The following is a 22,052-nucleotide window of genomic DNA, read 5'->3' on the forward strand; positions in this document are numbered from 1 at the left end:
AGTGAAGCGTTGAGGTGATCTTAGTATGTAGGGCTCAATTGTGGTTAGGGACCTTCCACCTGGACCAAAGGGTTAGGTCTATTATAAGGAAGAGATTTATCACTTGGAATCCCTAGAGCTCATTGCAACTCTATGCGAGTGCGAGGTGTTGAGATTGTTCGATTTCTCCTCCGGGACATGTATAGAGTTAGGCATAGTTGACCTTAGATTTGGGACTGTGTAATTAACAATTTCCACGACTCACCATTGCATTGATTAGGAAGCATAATAGAGGGTTCTTGCACTTGAAACAATTATTGTAGGTGGAGCATTATCCGGGTACCCCATCTTTATCGATTGCCTTACCCCCTTCTTACTTTTGCTCTCTTACTTGTTGCTTTTACTGTTGAGAATTGAATCATTGTCACACTCATTATCATTGATCTTTTACATAGCTAAGAATCAAATTAAGTATTTTTATACCCTACTCCCTGTGGATTCGATACCCGCTCACCCGGGATTATTACTTCGACAAACCCGTGCACTTGCGGGATATACGCAAGGGGACCTTGTCAAGTTTTTGGCGCCGTTGCCGGGGATTAGGTGTTTAGAGATACTTTGCACTTTGTTTTCTTAGCTATTTCACCATACATTCTGTTTCATATCTTCTCATTCTATCATCGTTCTAATTTTCTTTTTCTTTTATTTTGTTGCAACTCCAGGTTATGACCCGAGGGAATCCATCAATATTGATTGAAAGGAGATCCTGAGCTTGAACGTACACTTAGAAGAAAAGGAAAAGAACCTGTGGAAGAACAGCAAAATTCAGCTAATTTGGAAGGAGAGGAATCTGAAAACATGGCAGGACAGAATGAGCAACAGCGAATACTATTCGACTATGCCAGACCTTCAGTGTTGGGGACGCAATCGAGTATTGTGCGTCCTCCGATTACAGCTCAAAACTTCGAGCTAAAGCCGGCATTCATCCATATGCTGCAGCAGTCCGCACAATTCAACGGTTTGGCCGATGAGGATCCAAATAGTCATATAGAGAGCTTTCTCGAGGTGTGCGACATGCTGAAGATAAATGGGGTTACGGATGATGCCATCAAATTGAGAGCCTTCCCATTTTTCTTGAAGGGGAAAGCAAAGCAGTGGCTACACTCATTACCTAGAGCATCAATCACTACATGGGAGGAGATGGTAGAAGCTTTTCTAGCCCGTTATTTCCCTCCCGGAAAATAAGCAAAGCTAAGGAATGAGATCTCGTCCTTTGTTCAGTTGGAATTGGAGTCTCTATTCGAGACATGGGAAAGGTTCAAGGAGCTCCTGAGAAAGTGTCCGCAACATGGATTCCCGGAGTGGATGATTGCTCAAACCTTCTACAATGGTTTGAACCCGAGTACAAGGTAACTCTTGGATGCGGCACCAGGAGATACCTTAGGTAGCAAAACCCCCCATGAGGCTCGTCAATTAATTGAGGAAATGGGGTTAAATAGTTACCAATGGAATGCTAGAGAGAAGAAAAAGGTGGCTGGTATCCACGAAATCGATGCGGTGACCTCATTGGTGGCACAAGTAGAGAGTCTGAGTAAGAAACTAGATCTCATAGCTTCGAATAGAGTTGCGGCCGTGACCAATTGCACCGGTTGTGGTGGAGGACATGCTCCCTCTGATTACCCGATCTCTTTTGGTGATGTTTCTTCAGTGGAAAATGTTGACTTTGTAGGTAATGGCATGAGACCTCAAGGGAACCCATATAGCAATACTTACAATTCAGGTTGGAAGAATCATCCCAACTTTTCATGGAGTAATCAAGGACCACAAAAGGCCATGGGGCCACCGGGTTTCCAACAACAACAAGCCCCTCAAGTGGAAAACAGAATTTCAGGTTTGGAAACGCGAATGACGGATTTAGAGAAGCACTTGGCTAGATTTGTTCAATCTACAAATACAAGGTTTGAATCAGTCGATGCTACACTTCGCAACCACACCGCCTCTTTGCACAACCTTGAAAATCAGGTGGGGCAAATTGCAAAGTCTCTCTCCGAAAGGCCACATGGAAGTTTACCAAGCAATACGGAAACCAACCCTAGATAACATGTAAAGGCGATCACTTTGAGAAGTGGTCGTGAGGTTGAAGGGAGGCTTCCGAGTGAGAAGCCGAAAGAACACGCACCCGAGGTTGTAGAGGTTGAGGAGGGAGCAAAGAAGGAGAAAGAGGTGGCATCCCCACCTTTCAAGCCAAGAATCACTTATCCCTCTAGATTGAAAAATGACCAAGGGGATGAACAGTATAAGAAGTTCCTGAGTTTATTCAAGCAACTCCACATCAACATTCCTTTTGTAGAGGCATTAGCTCAAATGTCTAAGTATGCGAAGTTCCTGAAAGACTTGTTGACCAACAAGAGGAAGTTGGAGGAGAGTGCTTCAGTGGTGCTAGATGCTTCATGCTCGGCGGTGCTACAAAAGAACATGCCGAACAAGAAGAAAGACCGGGGAAGCTTCATCATTCCATGTAACATCGGCAACTTAGGTGAAGAAATGACACTATCGGATTCAGGGGCAAATATCAATGTCATGCCATATACTTTTTTCCAAAAGCTAGGCTTGGGAGAGCCTAGGCCTACTCGGATGACTTTACAATTGGTGGATCGAACGGTGCGACATCCAAGAGGCATCATTGAAGACGTGTTTGTCAAGGTGAACAAGTACATTTTTTCGGTTGACTTCGTAGTGCTAGATGTCGATGAGGATGCGGATGTACCCTTGATACTTGGGAGACCGTTCTTGCGGACTTCCAAAGCATTGATTGACATGGACGGCGGAGAGCTCACATTGAGAGTTGGAGATGACAAACTCACTTACCGCCTTGCTGAAGCCATGCGGCATTCTCTCGATTTTGATGACACTTTGTATTTCCTAGACACTACTGATGAGCTTGTTGATGAATACATGCAGGAAATGTTCAACCCGGATCCATATAAAGGTTTGTTCGACCAAGAGGAGAACAATGAAGAAGTAATGATGCTTGGGTCGACTGAAGAAGTAACATCTACCCCGGGGATATTGAAGAAGGTGCTCCAGAAAATGAAGAGGGCTAGGAGACGCCACCGAAAACACTCCAAGACTGTTAGAGACGTACATAAACCGTGAAGGTTGGATGAACCCATGCTAGGTGGTCCGAAGCCCGATAGTACACCCTCTACCCTCAAGAGACTTTGCTCATCATGCTTTCAAGTTATGGGTAAGAGGGCAACCTTCATTCATGAACCCCCGTGAGGTAAGCAAGGTACGTCAAGCTTAGTGACATTAAACAAGCGCTTCTTGGGAGGCAACCCAAGTGTTTACTATTTTCTTATCTTTTAGTTTAGTTTGTTTGTATGAATGAATTGTTAAGTGTTGATGTCTGAATTTTTAGATGCTTGTGTTGCAATTTTATTGTGGGTTTTTAAAGTCATCGTGTGCTTTTTGAGGAATTGGCGAAAGTTTGGTCGTTTGGGTTCTATTTCGTGTTTTTCACTGGTAAAATTTGCATAATAGGGCAGGCTCTAAGTGTGCAAACATGTTCAGAAATATTCTGTAGAGCCTGCAAATTTTTCTAAGTCATCCAGAGAAAACACACGGGCGTGTGGAATTTCCACACGCCCGTGGGTGTATCATCGCGAGCTCATTTCAGAGAAGGCACGGGGCGTGCGGCTGCCCTCGTGAATGACCATGCATGTCATCACACACCCGTGGGATAATTTCCCCGCACGGGCGTGTGGATTCTCGCGAGTTGGGACGGATTTTCCCGAGAGCCCACAGGGGCGTGGACTCGCCCCTGTGGGTAACCTTGTGAACCATGCACAGGAGTGGGTAATTTCCGCACGCTCGTGCGAAACTCTGCAGAGGAGTTCTCTCCATTCCGAGAAGACACAGGGGCGTGCGGCTGCCCCTGTGAATTGGGCATGTGAATGTCCACGCCCGTGGAGAATTCTCGCACGGGCGTGTGTAACACTTAGTATTTTTCTCGGATGTCCAGAGAAGCCGCAGGGGCGTGCGGCTGCCCCTGTGATTCGGGAGCACGGACGTGGATGTTTTCCACATGCCCGTGCGAGAGCAGTCAAAGTCAAAGGAGACAGGGGCAGGCGCGCGCCCTTGTAGTGTTTTTGGAGTGAGGACGCACGGGCGTGGATAATTAACGCACGCCCGTGTGGTTGCACAGAACGCCAAGGGTCGTAAGTTTTCTTTAAAAGAAGAACAGTTTCTCTCCCTCTTCACAACTTCTATTCATCTGAAAACACTTTCATATCACTCTCCGATTCCATAGAGCCAATTTGGGAAAATTTTAGCGAGGTTTTCCGTCCGATTCTTCACTTTTTCTTCCCGTCTCGTCGGTAAGCCCTATTTCTCATGATTTTTGCCAATTCAATGTTTCCATCGATTAATATGGTTGTAAATGGTTCGTTTCTTCAATTAGAACGATGATTTATGTCTAGAACGAAGTTAGAAGCATTTTTGAGTTGTATTTTTGGATTTTTGAAGCGTGGCCGTGCGGTTCTCATGCCCGTGGATCCACACGGTCGTGTGGAAATTCCACACGACCGTGTGGATTTCTGCAGCATTGGTTTATCAACTTGTTTAACCCATTTCGTTTAAATCTTGCAAATTATGGCACCTAGGTCAAAGAAGCAAGCTGATAAGAGACCACGTTAGTCATTTCCTGGGCCCGAGGGCATGCGGTTTGCAATTCCAGAGCATCAGGTTCGCTATGAGCGCCTGTCGAGGCTCCGCTTTTGGGGCGGACTCGATTTTTTTAGACACGACTATATTGCGAGATCTGCGGCGAGGGAGATGAGTTTCTCGATGAGATCGAGGATCTCATTTCGAGAAGGTGGTTGGGCTGCGATTCTTTGAAGATTAGAGAGCCAGCCATACGAGAGTTTGCACTGGAGGTGTTTTCATCATTCGAGTTCGATAGATCATATGCGAACTTTGACAGTGTGTACACCATTCAGTTCTAAGTATTTGGACACCACCATAGCTTGAGCATCACGTAGTTTTTAGTACTACTTGGCTTGTACGAGGAGGCATTCACAGATACAGAGGAGATGCAGCGCGATTCTGGGTCGATTACCACGGAACCTTGACCCCGCAGAGAGCTTACGAGTGTTATGTGGTCACGGTCAGTACGAGCCAGGGGTGTCCAAGGCCACGTGCCTTTCTCGACCTGCATACAGATACTTGCATGCCATTATGAGTAGGTCGGTGAATGGCCGTGGTGATAGCACTGGTGTCCTGAGCCGTCAGGAGCCACTGTACTTGTACTCGATAGTACAGCGCATACCGATTCATTTAGGGCACATCCTAGCAGAGTACATCAGACATCAGGAACACTATGCTAGACTGGGAGCGATCTTCTCGGGCCCCTACATTACGAGATTAGTGTTAGGTATGGGCATCTTGGATTCGATTCGCGGGGTCGAGAAGACGAGTGTACTTGCTCCCCTGAGTCTAGAGACGATGCGGATGATGGGCATGGTCCCCAGGGTTCAGACAGGGATTTTTGCTTTAGTACTACCAGCTCCAGAGATAGCCGAGGATGAGGGTGATGAAGCCGGAGCATCTCAGCCCTCTCACAAGCCTCAGCCAGCAACAATGGAGACCGAGGCACCTCCAGTGGTAGAGGAGCCACCCCCAGTGCGTATGTTTTCACCATTTCGAGCCAATAATCGCTTTGAGAAGCTCGAGAATGCTATAGGAGTGGTCCGAGCTGAGGTTTCCGAGATTAGGGCTACGCAGGCCACTTAGTACACAAAGTTCATGGCGCGTTTCGACATGTTATAGCAGATTTTGGAGCGAGACGTCGCCTCATCATTTGTATTGCGGCCGAGGACTCCTCCGGCCCCCTCAGTTCCTCTAGCACCTCCATCCTCTACCCCGGCACCGGTAGACCCACTATGTGTTTCACCAGCAACAGCAGCACAGGAGCCTGAGAGCAACACTAACACTTGATTTTCCCTTCCTTTACTTTCTTGCATTTTATTTTATTTTTCCTATTTTTAGACTTTTTCACTCAGAAAGGATTCTCCTTCTGAGTTTATTTTCATTTTCGCATCATCGAGTTGTATTCATTGCTTCATCTTTTATATACACTCGATTTATTTTATCTTTATTGAGCTTCACTGAACCCCCTCATGTATGCGTGCAGATGGTCTTGTCTTATTGGGAATTGAGACTTAGTCATGGGCACGGCCAAGGTACTGAGGTACTTGGCCATGTGAGCTTCACAACCCGTTGGAACCCTACTACCAACGAACTAGCTTCATCAAACGTCACACTAGGAGTTAGGGGAGTATTGTTTTCATTGCTTCTCCCACATTTGCTTTTGAATGATTTATATTTTGAGTGAGTTTGAATGTGTACATTGGGGACAATGTACAACTTAAGTGTGGGGGGGAGTTTCATAGTGCACACATCTTTTCTATTGTTCTTTATTGATATATGCTCACATAGCCAATGGCGGTTCACCTTAGTTGCAACGATTGAATTCTTGAGTTTAGGAGAATTTCTAACATTGAATGTTTTTATGCTCTAGTTCTTGCTTGAATTTCTAGGAATTTTTGCCCGATTTACACTAAGTGCACTACTCACTCTTTGAACTCTATGGAAACTCATGTTCAATGTTAAAGGGACTAGTTAGGTTTATTTTCTTGTGCTAAATTTTCAAAAAACAAAATGGAAAATGAAAAAAAAGAACAAAATAGTTTTATTGTTTATTTGTGCTTGTTGGGTGGAAAGAGCTACCACCTATGTAGTATGAAGCTACTCTCATAAGTCGGATACTAGCTATGCCCTAATGAGAGAAAGAGCTATCTCATAGGATGAGTGAAAGCTACCACTCCGGTATAAAGATCTACCACCTCGAAAGTGTGAAAGCCACCTTAGCGGCTGCTTTGGAAAGGGCTACCTTAGAGGATGTGTGAAACTACTACCATTTTTGAAATTGTTGTCACTTTTGTAGATAAATAAGTCCCTTGCACTTAGAGCTTTGAGGAGTATACCTTGGGTCGTTTTTGAGTGAGTTCACACACGTACACGATTTCGGGTTTTGTTTCCTTTTTTATTCAAGTTTTTAGCTAGAGCATTGATTTTTCGTATTTAATGTTAAAATTTTCCTTACTTGTAGAATGCTCTGTTTGTATACTTTGGTGAACCTAAGTCCAAGCACTTCCAATATTTTCTTCATTGATGCACATAACGTTTTAAATTTTTGCTTGAGGACAAGCAAAAGCTTAAGTGTGGGGGAGTTTGATAAGTGCTTGTGCGATACGAATGCGAAGCGTTCATTCCTTATGTTGAGCATTACTTTCCTCGGGTTTTTACACTAATATGTGTGTTTTTATGTTACTTTTATGCAGGTAGGGTTGTGAGGCCGAGTATGAAGGAAATAGGCCAATGTGGATCATAATGCACCGATTTTGGAGGAAATCTTGCTAAGGTTCAAACGCGAAGACATAGGTCGATGTGAGATGCTAGAGTGTGTGCCAACCTCCTCGTATTCTAGTTGCCACATCCATTTGGAGGGGCACAAAGACAGTCACACTCGAGCACTCCAATTTATGCACATAAGAAGGAGAGCTCCACCAACATGTACACCATTGAAGAAGCAAGTGATCCACGACGTGAACGTGTGCCCGTTTGCGTTACCCCGATGAAAGTATAGAATCGGGAAGCTATTCAGGTCGAATACTGTAGCAGAGCACTGTAGCTACAACGTATCATGTACTGTGGCAGCACTGTTCACAGACGGCCGAGAAATCAGAGAAACAGAGAATCCATACGGGTGTGTGGAAATTATCCACGGCCGTGTGGAAATTCCGCACGGCCGCGTGTGTCCTCCACGCCCGTGGAGTCGCCCGATTCCAGCCCTATTTAAAGCCGATTCAGACCCGATTTTGATATTCTTTTCTCCATCTTTTCCCCAATTTGAGAGAGGGCTTCGGCTAGGGTTTCGAGGGGTATTGGCTAGGCTTTTGGAGAGGTTCTACGGCTCCGACATCGCGCGTCATTTGGAAGAAGATTATTGGGAGAGCTTTCATTGGTACCGATCCGGCGAGGTATATCCTAGGCCGGACAAACGATCCCTTGCGATGAGTAGAGGACTCTCCACAAGACCATCGACACGACTATCGAGGGGATTTCTTTATGGATTCATTGCTTTTACATTCTATTTCTTTGATTGTACTTAGCTCCATGGAGAGCTAAACCCCTACTGGGTACTCGGGTATTGTGAACCCTAGGATGTATTTGTTTCTTTGAACCTCTTTATTATGTTTTCAATAAATTGATGTTTATTGTGAGTTCAAACCTTGAATGCTTGATTGTATGAACATTTCCCCTAGAGTGACACTAGGGTTGAGAGTTCTTGTTGGTAACCTTGTGAGTGAGTGACATACCACGAGCGTTAGACAAAGCTAGGTTGGAGAGGGTTGAGAGAGTGAGTCGAGAGGTACAGGAGCGTCCCCTTTCCCCTCCAGCATTATAGATTCTACCTCCGTTCCTCGAGTTCTTTGCGGCCATAATAGAGTGAATGGTCTAAGGGATGAACTTCCGCTGGGGCTTAGTTGCGCGTGCAACGGAGTGAAGCGTTGAGGTGATCTTAGTATCTACGGCTCAATTGTGGTTAGGGACCTTCCACCTGGACCAAAGGGTTAGGTCTATTATAAGGAAGAGATTTATCACTTGGAATCCCTAGAGCTCATTGCAACTCTATGCGAGTGCGAGGTGTTGAGATTGTTCGATTTCTCCTCCGGGACATGTATAGAGTTAGGCATAGTTGACCTTAGATTTGGGACTGTGTAATTAATGATTTCCATGACTCACCATTGCATTGATTAGGAAGCATAATAGATGGTTCTTGCACTTGAAACAATTATCGTAGTTGGAGCATTATCCGGGTACCCCATCTTTATCGATTGCCTTACCCCCTTCTTACTTTTGCTCTCTTACTTGTTGCTTTTACTGTTGAGAATTGAATCATTATCACACTCATTATCATTGATCTTTTACATAGCTAAGAATAAAATTAAGTATTTTTATTCTCTACTCCCTGTGGATTCGATACCCGCTCACCCGGGATTATTACTTCGACAAACCCGTGCACTTGTGGGATATACGCAAGGGGACTTTGTCAGGGTCTTTCGCCTGGACCAAAGGGTTAGATCTACACATAGGAATAGGGTTTATCATTTGGAATCCCTAGAACTCCATGCAACTTTGTCCAGTGTGAGGTGTTGAGACTTAGCGATTTATCCACTGGGACATAGTGTAGGGTTAGTTACAGTTGACTTTAGGTTTGAGACCGTGTGCTTTAGGATTTCCATGACTCATTAAGCTTTAATTAGGAATTATAATGGTAGGTCTTGCACTTGAAGCATAAGTCTTAGGGAGAACATTGTCCGAGTACCCCATTTTTATCGATTGCCTTACCTCTCACTTACTTGTACCTCTAATTCTTTTTCCTTTTATTTTTGTTTACATCACATCTTATCAACACAATCATTATTCATATTCACTTGGTTAAGTAGCAATTTAGATATTTTTTTTTATTGCCTACTCTCTGTGGATACGATACCCCACTCACTTGGGATTTATTACTTCGACAAACCCGTCCACTTACGGGTCACACGCAAGGGGCGTTGTTAAGTTTTTGGCCCCGTTGCCGGGGAGTAGGCGTTTAGAGATACTTTGCACTTTGCTATCTTAGCTATTCATTCATTCATTCTATTTCATATCTTCTTATTCTACCATCGTTCTAATTTTGTTTTCTTCAATTTTTGTGTAGGAAAAATGATCAACATACCCGAATTATTCGACACAATAACGGGGATGGTTGAAAACATAGAACATAAAGTTCAACTGTTTGTAGTACAAACGACACAGTGTTTTACTTTGCAAGAGCACTACAATATTCACCATCCAATGGAAGAATCAGTTGTTGAGTACATTTCTAGATTTCAGGATCAGAATGGTGAACTAGATAGTGTGCTAGATCAGTTTGAAAAATCTGCATTGGCATCTATGAGTAATCACTTAGAAGAAAATTTGGAGAGGGTCCTTGCTCAGTTTGGCTCATCTTATCATGAACAAAGACAGGGAACTTTTCTCTTTGTGTGTATCAATGTCAGGGAAGGAAAGTGGTGAGATGGAAGAATTGATAGCCGTTGAACAGCAGGCGAGTAATTTTGACAAATTGAAAGAAAGCAGATTGCGCCCATCAATTGAGGAACCACCTAAACTAGAGCTTAAAACCCTACCGGCACATTTGGAGTATGCCTTTTTAATGGAAGAATCAAAGCTCCCTGTAATTATGGCTTCAAATTTGTCTGTAGATGAGAAGGAAAAGCTTGTGAGCATGTTGAAAAGACACAAATCGGCTATTGCTTGGAAGATCTCAAATATCAAGGGCATCAACCCATCATTTTGCACTCATAAAATCTTGATGGAGGACAATTACAAATCAGTTATTCAACCCCAAAGAAGATTGAGCCCAAACATGAAGGAGGTTGTCAAAGCAGAAGTGGTAAATCTACTAGATGCGGGGATTATCTATCCCATCTTCGACAGTACATGTGTGAGTCCCTACTCAAGTAGTTCCAAAGAAAGGGTTAATGACAGTTGTGAGAAATGAAAAGAATGAATTGATTCCCACCAGAACAGTCACAAGTTGGTGTATTTGCATTGACTATAGAAGGTTGAATGATGCTACCCGAAAGTACCATTTTTCATTGCTATTTATTGATCAAATGTTGGAGCGATTGGCAGTGCATCAATTTTATTGCTTCCTTGATGGTATGTCGGGGTACCTCAAAATTTCGATAGCTCCAGAGGATCAAGAGAAGACAACATTCACTTGTCCTTTTGGTACTTTTGCTTACAGAAGAATGCCTTTTGGGCTATGTAATGCACCGGCAACATTTCAGCGCTGCATGACCGCTATCTTTGACGATCTTCTCGAGGACATAATGGAGATGTTCATGGATGATTTTTTGATATTCATAGATTCCTTCGATATGTGTCTAAAGAATTTGGAAAGAATGCTAGTGAGATGTGAAGAGACAAATCTTGTTCTTAATTGGGAGAAATGTCACTTTATGGTTCAAGAAGGCATTGTTCTCGAACATAAAATTTCCCAAGTAGGCATGGAAGTAGATAAGGCGAAGATTGAAGTCATAGAGAAGCTTCCTCCACCCACAAATGTAAAAGGGGTTCATAGTTTCTTGGGACATGCGGGCTTTTACAGAAGGTTCATTAAGGATTTTTTTGAAGATAACGCAACTATTGACCAAACTTCTTGAAAAGGATGCCCCTTTCGATTTTGGGAATGACTATCTGACCACATTCAATTTGTTGAAGAAGAAATTAGTACAAGCACTAATTCTAACCATATTGGATTGGAACGAACCTTTTAAGCTCATGTGCGATGCAAGTGATTATGCCGTAGGAGCAGTTTTGGGTCAGAGGAAAGATAAGCAGTTCCGTCCGATCTACTATGCTAGCAAAACTCTTACGAATGCTCAAGAGAATTATACAACCACCGAAAAAGAGTTGTTAGCGGTGGTGTTTGCTTTTGACAAGTTCAGGTCATACCTTTATCTTATCTAGGGTCACGATATTTACCGACAACTCGGCACTCCGTTACCTCATGAACAAGGCTGATGCAAAACCGAGATTGATTTATTGGATCCTATTGTTGCAAGAGTTTGATATAGAAATAAAAGATAAAAGAGGAACCAAAAATGTAGTTGCGGATCACTTATCGAGGTTAGAGGGTTGTGAAGGACAAGAATCGGCAAGCAAGGAAATTAATGATTTCTTTCCCGAAGAGCACTTGTATCTAGTGCAGTATGTTGAGTCAGAACACATGCCGTGGTTCACGGATTTTGCAAACAATTTGTCGGGGAAAATACTGAAGCAGGGCCTCATCTTTCAACAGAAGAAAACGTTTTTCAATGATTTGAAGAATTACTTTTGGGATGATCCATACTTGTTTCATATTTGTGCTGACCATGTAGTTCAAAGATGTGTGTCGAGGGAAGAAGGTTGGAATATTCTTGCACATTGCCACTCTAGGCCATTGGGGGGCACTATGCTTCAGGTAGAACTACTGAGAAAGTTTTGGCAGCTGGTTTTTATTGGCCGACTCTGTTCCAGGATGCCCATCAGTTTGTTCTTCGTTGCGATAATTGTCAAAGGGTTGGAAATCTGTCGCGAAGAGATGAAATGCCTCAAAATCCGATGCAATTTTGTGAGGTGTTCGATGTATGGGGTATTGACTTCATGGGCCCATTTCTGAAGTCTAATGGTAATCAATACATTCTGGTTGCAATTGATTATGTGTCTAAATGGGTGGAAGCTCAAGATTTACCCAACTAATGACGGTAGAACCGTGGCAAAATTTTTGAAGAGGTTGTTCACTTGATTCAGGACCCCACGGATTATAATTAGTAATCCAGGGACCCATTTTTGCAACGCTCAATTTGAGAAAGTTTTGAAATGCTACAGGGTGCATCATCACCTTGCTTCTCACTACCATCCCCAGACAAATGGTGAAGTGGAGGTCACAAATAGAGAGCTTAAGAGAATCCTGTCAAAGTCCGTGGAACAAGGAAAGCGGGATTGGTCGGAGCACTTGGATGACACACTTTGGGCTCGTAGAACGGTATATAAAACACCAATAAGGACCACTCCTTATAATTTGGTATATGGTAAATCGTGTCACTTACCCGTGGAGCTCGAGCACAAAGCTTATTGGGCCATCAAGGCTATGAACTTTGACTTAAGAAAAGCAGGTGAACAAAGAATGCTCCATCTTAATGAGTTGGATGAATGGGGAATGAAGGCGTATGAGAACGCAAGAATTTACAAGGAAAGAATTCGAAGTGTCATGACAAGCATATTAAAACTCCGAAGGATTTTAATTTGGGCGATCAAGTGTTATTGTTTAATTCTTGCCTCAGGCTATTCCCGGGGAAGCTCAAGTCCAGATGGTTTGGACCCTACACCGTAACTGAGGTGTCACCCCATGGTGCTATTAAAATCTCTCATCTGGAGAGAGGTACATTCAAGATGAACGGACATCGGCTAAAGCCCTATTCGGGTGAGGAGGTTAGTAAAGACGACAAGGAAATATTCTTTCTCCGAGAGACCCAGTGAGGTAAGACAAGGTACATCAAGCTAAGTGACGTTAAACAAGCGCTCCTAGGGAGGAAACCCAAGTCTTTACTATTTTTTCTAGCTTTTAGTTTAGTGTTTGCATGAATAAGGCTTTGAGTGTTGGTGTTCTGATTTTTAGATGCTATTGCTGTGATTTTCTCGTGTTGTGTTTTAAATGTGTATGGTGAAGTTTCTAGTCATTTGAGCATGTTGTACGTGTTTCTCTGGTATATTTTGCATGATAAAAGCAGGCTCTGAGTGTATTTATAGGTTCAGGAATTTTCTGCAAAGCCTGTAGTTTTTTTAAGGCATCAGAGAAAACGCACAGCGTGTGGAATTTCCACACGCCCGTGGGTTTATACTGAGAAGCTCATCCAAAGAACGCACAGGGGCATGGAGTCACCCCTGTGAACGATCTAGCGATGGTCACATGCTAGTGGGTAATTTTTGCACGGGTGTGTGTCTTCCTGCAGAGACTTAGAGATTAAATCCCGAGAAGACACAGTGGCGTGGATTTTCCCCTGTGGATGACCGAGTAACAAATACACGGGCGTGGGTAATTTCCACACGTCCATGCGGATCTCAGCAGAAGAGCCCTCTTCCATCCCGAGAATACCCAGGAGCGTGTGTCTGTTCCTGTGAATGGGGCTTGTGAAGTTCCATGCCCGTGTGGAAATTCCGCACGGGCATGGGAAACACTTAGAGAATTTTCTCGGTTGGAAGATGAGCCACATGGGCGTGGAGATTCCCCTGTGGGTCGGGCGCACGGGCGTGGGGAATGACAACGCCCTTTGCGTATGTCCCGCAAGTGCACGGGTTTGTCGAGTAATAAAATCCCATGTGAGTGGGTATCATATCAATAGGGAGTATGGAATAAAAATACTTAAATTATTTCTTAACCAAGTGAAAGATGAATAATGATTTTGTTAACTGGATGTAATGTAAACAAGAATAAAAGAGACAAGAAAGAGAAGCACAAGTAAAGGGGAGGTAAGGCAATGGATATAAATAGGGTACTCGGATATTGTTCTGCCTAGGACGATCGTTTCAAGTGCAAAACCATCTATTATACTTCCTAACTAATGCATTAATGAGTCATGGAGATCCTTCAATACATTATCCCAAATCTAAGGTTAACCATGCCTGACTCTGTACATATCACGGAGGAGAAATCGAATAATCTCAACACCTCGCACTCATACAGAATCACAATGAGTTTTAAGGATTCCAAGTGATAAATTCTCTTCCTAGATGTAGACCTAACACTTTGGTCTAGGTGGAAGGTCCCTATTCACAATTAAGCCCTAGGTGCTAAAATTACTTCAACGCTTCACTCCAGTTTCTCTCCAACTAAGCCCCAGCGGAAGGTCATTCCTTATCCCATTCACTCTACTATGACAGTAATGAACTCGAGCAAATGGAGGTAGGATAAATCACACAGGAGGGGAAAGGGGACTCTCCGCTACCTCTCGACTCACCCTCTCAACCCTTTCCAATCTAGCTTTGTCTAACTCTCGTGGTGTGTCACTCACTCACAAGGGTTACCAATAAGATCTCCCAACCCTAGTGTCACTCTAAGGGAGTATTCATTCAATCAAACATTCAATATTGGAACTCAATTAAAGCATTAATTAATGAAATCAAAATAAAAGGTTTAATGAAACAAATACATCCTAGGGTTCACAAATCCAAGTACCCACTAAGGGGTTTAGCTCTCCATAGAGCTAGTTACAATCAACAATGAAATCGAAATGTAAAAGCAAGTAATCCATAGAAAACCCCCTCGATAGTCATGATGATGGTCTTGTAGAGAAGCCTCGACTCTTCCAAAGGTCCCTTTTTCCGGCCTAGGATACACCTCGCCGGATTGTTGCCGACGAAAGATCTCCCACTAACCTCTCCAACTCCCTTACCAATACCTCTCAAAACCCTAGCCGCAGCCTTCTCTCAAGTTGGGGAAAAGATGGAGAACAGAATCCTAAAATCGGGGCTAAAAATGGCTTTAAATAGGGCTAGAATCGGGCATCCACACACCTATGTGGATTCTCCACATGGGCCTGTGGAAATTCCGCATGGGCATGGATAATTTCCACACACCCGTGTGGATTCTCCAAACTTCACTTTTTCGGCCAACTGTGAACAGAACCTCCTACAGTGAATTGCTACAGTAACATGCTACAGTACCGTCCCCGAAACACTCCAAATCCCTACTTTCATCGAGGAAACACAAATAGGCACACGTTTACGTTGTAGATCGCTTTGCTTCTTTCAATAAACGCCTTCATTGGTGAAGATCTTGCTATCAATACACAAGCCGGGATATTCAAATGTGACTGCCCTTGTGCCCCTCCAAACTATCATGCTAATTTGAATACAAGGAGGTTGGCACACATTCTTGCATCTAGAACCCGACTTATGTCTTCGTGTTTGAACCTTCTCAAGATTTCCTCAAAATAGTGCTTTCACGATCTACATTGGCTTCTTTCTTTCCCATTCGGCTTCACAACCCTATATGCATGAAAGTAACATAAATGCACACATATTATCGCTAAAACCCGATAAAAGTAATGCTCATCATAAGGAAAGAACACTTCGCATTCTTAGCACACAAGCACTTATTAAGAAATTTTCGCATGCTCGTGTGGTTGCGTAAAGAGGTAAAGAGTGTTTTCCTGAGAGCGCACAGGGGCGTGCGTCTGACCCTGTGGGTCTCTCCTGTGGAGTCACATGGGCGTGGGTAATTTCCACATGCCCATGTGAATGTACAGAAATGCAAAAGCCGGGGGATTTCTTTAAAAGCCCTTTGGGTTTATTCATTCTTACACTCCCTAATCACTCAGAGAACACTCTCCACTACTCTCCCGATCTCGCACCGTTGATCTAGAACTGTTTTACTTGAATTTTCGGCGGTATTCAAAGGTTTTTATCTTTAGCTATTGGTAAACCCTCAATTTCTCTTTTCTTTGCCATAAATTGATTTTAATCGATTAAAATGATGAATATTGCTTTGTTTATATGTTTATAAGGTTTATGTATGCTTAGAACAAAGTTAGAAATGATACATAGGTGTATGTTTGGTTTAGTGAGGCGCGGCCGTATGGTTTTCACGCACCGTGGATCCACACAGGCATGTGGAAAAATTCCACACGACTGTGTGGAATTCTACAGAATTAATTTTTAAATGCTTTTGATCGATTTTGTGTTTTAATTTTGCAGATATGGCCCCCAGATCAAAGAAGCATGATGGCAAGCGCCCTCGAGAGTCATCGCCTGAGGCTGAACACATGGATTTCACGATTCCCGAGCACCAGGCTCTCTTTGAGAGGTTGTTGAAGTTACGATTTAGACAGTCGCATTTTCCCGACATAGACACTTTGAGAGAGATCCAGACGGCAGGTGATATGGTGGAGGAGATAGAGAATATGCTTGCTGTTGGCAGTTGGGGCCGTTTATTATCGATCAGAGAGCTTGCCATTCGAACATTGACACTCGAGGTTTTAGCATCATTTGAGTTCGATCGCTCGTATTCTAGTTTTGACAGTATAGGAGCTATACAGTTTCGAGCCCTCAGACAGTACCATAGTTTGAGTCTGACTCAGTTTTCGATCTAGATGGAGCTATATGATACAGCAAACACAGAGACTAAGGAGTATGAGCAGTTGCCCACAGATTATCCTGGCAGTTTGACGCCTGGGGTTTCTAAGGCCACCTGCCTCTCCCGGCCGAGTTACAGATACATTCACACCATTCTGAGCAGGTCAGTGAATGGGCATGGTGATAGTACTGGTGTGCTCAGCCGATAGGAGCTGCTATACCTATACTCTATGGTACAGAGCACACCGCTACACTTGGGACACATCCTGGCAGAGTATATATGACATTAGGGGCAGTATGCCAGGATTGGTGCCCTCTTCTCTGGTCCCTATATCACGAGGTTAGTCGTCACTATGAGCTTACTTGTCGTGATCTGAGGGGCCAAGAAGGTGATTATACCTGCTCCCCTGGCCATAGAGACTATGAGATTGATGGGGATGGTTCGCAGGTGTCAGTCATGAGTGTATGCATTGATTACACCTACACTAGAGACAGTGGGGGCAGAAATGACACAGTGGTGGTTCCTCAGGCTGCTCCCAGGCTGAAGCTAAAGCACATAGAGACTGAGGAGACACCTGCAGCACAGAATCCGCCCCCAGTGTGCATGTTTTCTCCATCTCGAGCCTATGATTATTTTGAGAGGCTCGAGAGTGATTTAGGTGTACTCCAGACTGAGATTGTTGAGGTCCACGCGAAACAGGTCATGCAGCACACTGATTTCATGGCGTGTTTCGACATTTTACAACAGTTGCTAGAGCGAGATGCGAGATCACCATTTGTGCTACAACCCCGGACCTCTCCGGCTCCTCCAGCACCATCATCACCGGTTCATGCGCCGATCTTTCCACCTAGTCCACCACCACCACCAGCGGCAGCAGAGCCGACACAGGATGACACCAACACTTGATGCGTCTTTGCTTTACTTTGACTTTATATTTTTCTTTATTTTTGCATTTTATTTTGTACTTGTATACTCATAAAGGATCATCCTTCTGAGTTTATCTTTTATTTTTGTTCGAGTTGTATTTTATTGTTTTATCTTTTATATACTCGAGTTTTTTTTGTTTTTATTAAGCTTCACTGAACCCCTTGTGTATGCATGCAGATGGTCTTGTCAGTATGGGAATTGAGAACTAGACATAGACATGGACACGGCTAATATGGGTCGTGTGTGCTTCACAACTCGTTGGAACTTTACTCCCAAGGATTTAGCTCCATCAAACGCAATACTAAGAGTCAGGGAGTATTGTTTTGATTGCCCACTCCCACATATTTTTCTTTATTTCTATACTTTCTATGGTGCTTGCATGTGTACATTGAGGGCAATGTACATCTTAAGTGTGGAGGGGAGTTCACGTTGCACATGTCTCTTTGACATGAGTTTTGATTGATATACATGCTCACGTAGCCAATGGCGGTTCACCTTAGTTGCAATGTTTGTATTCTTGACTCTAGAAGAATTTTTAACATTGATTGTTCTCATGCTCTAGTTTTTACTTGAATTTCTAGGAATTTTTGCCCGATTGACACTTGTTGCACCACTCGCTCATGAAACTCTTTTGGAAACTCAAGTTCAATGTTTAATGGGCTAATTACTTTTGTTTCTTGTTCTATTTTGCTGGAAAAAAAAATTGGAAAAGAGAAAAGAAAGAAACTATATGGTTTAGTTGTGCATTTAGGGTGGAAAGAGATACCACCTATGAATTATGAAGCTATTCTCATAAGTTGGATACTAGTTATGCCTTAATGAGAGAAAGAGCTATCTCATGGGATGAGTGAAAGCTACCACCTCGGTAGAAAGAGCTACCACCTCGAAAGTGTGAAAGCCACCTTAGCGCCCGCTTCGGAAAGGGCTACCTTAGAGGATGTGTGAAGCTACTACCATCTTTTTGGTTTGTTATCTTTTGTATTTAAATAAGCTCCTTATACTTAGAACTTTGAGGAGTATACTTTGGGTTGAATTGAGCGAGTTTACACACACTTACATGATTTTAGGTTGTTGTCCTTTTTTGTTCAAGTTTTTAGCTAGAGCATTGATTTTTCGTATTTAGTGTTGAAATTTCCCTTACTTGTAGAATGCTCTCCTTGCATGCTTTGGTGAACCTAAGGCCGAGCACTTTCAATCCTTCCTTCTTCTATGCTTTAATGTATTATTTCTTTGCTTGAGGATAAGCAAAAGCTTAAGTGTGGGGGAGTTTGATAAGTGCTTGTGTGTGAAGAATGCGAAGTGTTCTTTCCTTACAATGAGCATTACTTTTACCAGGTTTAAGCGCTAATACATGTGTATTTGTGTTCTTTTGCGCATGTAGAGTTGTGAAGTTATGTATTGATAAAAGAAGCCAAAATTAGATCATGAATACACTTGATAAGTGCTTGTGTGATATGAATGCGAAGCATTCTTTCCTTATGTTGAGCATTACTTTTCTGGGGTTTTTACATTAATATGTGTGGTTTTATGTTACTTTTATGCAGGTAGAGTTGTGAGGCCGAGCATGAAGGAAATAGGCCAATGTGGATCATAATGCACCTATTTTGGAGGAAATCTCGCTAAGGTTCAAACGCGAAGACATAGGTCAGGTGTGTGCCAACCTCCTAGCATTCGAGTGAGCACATCCATTTGGAATGGCACAAAGGCAGTCACACTCGAGCACTCCGATTTATGCACATAAGAAGGAAAGCTCCACCAACATGTATATCATTGAAGAAGCAAGTGATTCATGATGTAAACGTGTGCCCGTTTGCGTTACCCCGAAGAAAATATGGAATTGGGAAGTTATTCAGGTCGAAGACTGTAGCAGAGCACTGTAGCTACAATGTAGCATGTACTGTTGCAGCACTGTTCATAGCCGACCGAGAAATCAGAGAAACAGAGAATCCACACGGGTGTGTGGAAATTTTCCACGGCCGTGTGGAACTTCCGCACGGCCGTGTGTGCCGTCCACGCCCGTGGTGTAGCCCGATTCCAGCCCTATTTAAAGCCGATTCAGACCCGATTTTGGTATTCTTTTCTCCATCTTTTCCCCAACTTGAGAGAGGGCTTTGGCTAGGCATTTGGAGAGGTTCTACGGCTCTGACAACGCGCGTCATTTGGAAGAAGGTTATTGGGAGAGCTTTCGTCGGCATCGATCCGGCGAGGTGTATCCTAGGCCGGACAAAGGATCCCTTGGGACGAGTAGAGGACTCTCCACAAGACCATCGACACGACCATCGAGGTGGTTTCTTTATAGATTCATTGCTTTTACATTCGATTTCTTTGATTGTACTTAGCTCCATGGAGAGCTAAACCCCTAGCGGGTACTTGGGTGATTGTGAACCCTAGGATGTATTCGTGTCATTGAACTTCTTTATTATGCTTTCAATAAATTGATGTTTATTGTGAGTTCCAACCTTGAATGCTTGATTGTATGAACATTTCCCCTAGAGTGACACTAGGGTTGAGAGTTCTTGTTGGTAACCTTGTGAGTGAGTGACACACCACGAGCGTTAGACAAAGCTAGTTTGGAGAGAGTTGAGAGGGTGAGTCGAGAGGTACAGGAGCGTCCCTTTTCCCCTCCGACGTGATAGATTCTACCTCCGTTCCTCAAGTTCTTTGTGGCCATAATAGAGTGAATGGTCTAAGGGATGAATCTCCGCTGGGGCTTAGTTGCGCGTGCAACGGAGTGAAGCGTTGAGGGGATCTTAGTATCTAGGGCTTAATTGTGGTTAGGGACCTTCCGCCTGGACCAAAGGGTTATTTCTATAATTAGGAAGAGATTTATCACCTGGAATCCCTAGAGCTCATTGCAACTTTATTCGAGTGCGAGGTTGAGAGATTATTTAATCTCTCCTCCGGGACATGAATAGAGTTAGGCATAGTTGACCTTAGATTTGGGACTATGTATGTAAGGATTTCCATGACTCACCATTGCATTGCTTAGGAAGCATAATTGAGAGTTCTTGCACTTGAAGCGATTATCCTAGGTGAAGCATCATCCGAGTACCCCATCTTTATCGATTGCCTTACCTCCTCCTTACTTTTGCTCTCTTACTTGTTGCTTTTAATTGTTGAGAATTGAATCATTGCCACACTTATCATTGTTGATATTCCACATAGCTAAGAATCGAATTAAGTGTCTTTACTCCCTACTCCCTGTGGATTCGATACCCGCTCACCCGGGATTATTATTTCGACAAACCCGTGCACTTGCGGGATATACGCAAGGGGACCTTGTCAACACTATTTGGTGGAAACTTGGAAGGATAACGAGAAGACACAAGTGGGGCTCTAAGATACGTGAATTTGTGCAAACTCCATGTATTTAAGCCATTACAATGAGTTGGAGGGGCAGGAAGGCAGTCACATTTGCGTATCTCGACTTCTGCACTGATAGCAAGATCTTCACTAACAAGGCTTTTGATTGAAGAAGAGTTGCGATCTATGGCATAAATGTGTACCCGTTTATGTTGCCTCAATGAAAAGTGTGGAATTAGGAGTGTTTCAACAGAGTACTATAGCAAGACACTCTAGCAGTTACTGTTCACAACTGGCCAAAAATCAGATTTCCAGAGAATCCACATAGGCTAGTGGAAATTATGCACGGCCGTGTGAAAATTCCACAGGCCCGTGTGGGAATTCCATAGGCCCGTCTGGAAAATCTACAGGAGCGTGTGGATGCCCGATTCCAACCCTATTTAAGCCGCGATTGAGCCTGATTTTGGGGATCCTTTTTCCCCCTTCTCTCCAACTTTTCTCCATCTTTTGAGAGGCCGTTAGCTAGTGTTTGAGAGGCTTTTGGCACGTATTTGAGTGGTTCTCTGGATTTGAAACCGCGCTTCGCTTGGAAGAAGGTTATTGGGTGAGCTTTTATCAGCACCGATCTTGTGAGGTGTGCCCTAGGTCGGATAAGGGGACCTTTGGATAAGACAAGGCTACTCCACAAGACTATCGACATGAATACCGAGGGGGTTTTCCTATGGATTGCTTATCTTTACTTTTGATTTCATTGTTAATTGTATTGTGCTCTATGGAGAGCTAAACCCCCTAGCGGGTACTTGGATTTTATAAACCCTAGGATGTTATTGTTTCATTGACCTTCCATAATACTTTTCCTTAATTGATGCTTTTAATTGAGTTACAATCTTGAATGATTGTTGAATCATTTCTTCCTTAGAGTGACACTAGGGTTGAGAGTCAATATTGGTAATCTTTGTGGATGGATGACACGCCATGAGGGTTAGACAAAGCTAGATTGGAGAGGGTTGAGAGGATGAGTCGAGATTTAGCGGAGCGTTCCCTTTTC

The 22,052-nt window shown here is 43.4% G+C and overlaps 1 non-coding gene across 1 annotated transcript; it reads right to left on the reverse strand.

Annotated features, from left to right (window-relative positions):
* Nucleotides 1-1,227: 1,227 nt before the first annotated feature.
* On the reverse strand, nt 1,228-1,334 carry LOC120281037. Its single transcript, XR_005542482.1, has one exon. It is a non-coding gene; the product is annotated as a small nucleolar RNA R71 (small nucleolar RNA).
* Between the last annotated feature and the right edge of the window lie 20,718 nt (nt 1,335-22,052).

The sequence above is a fragment of the Dioscorea cayenensis genome, chromosome 2 (assembly GCF_009730915.1).
Source record: "Dioscorea cayenensis subsp. rotundata cultivar TDr96_F1 chromosome 2, TDr96_F1_v2_PseudoChromosome.rev07_lg8_w22 25.fasta, whole genome shotgun sequence".
Lineage (NCBI taxonomy): Eukaryota > Viridiplantae > Streptophyta > Magnoliopsida > Dioscoreales > Dioscoreaceae > Dioscorea > Dioscorea cayenensis.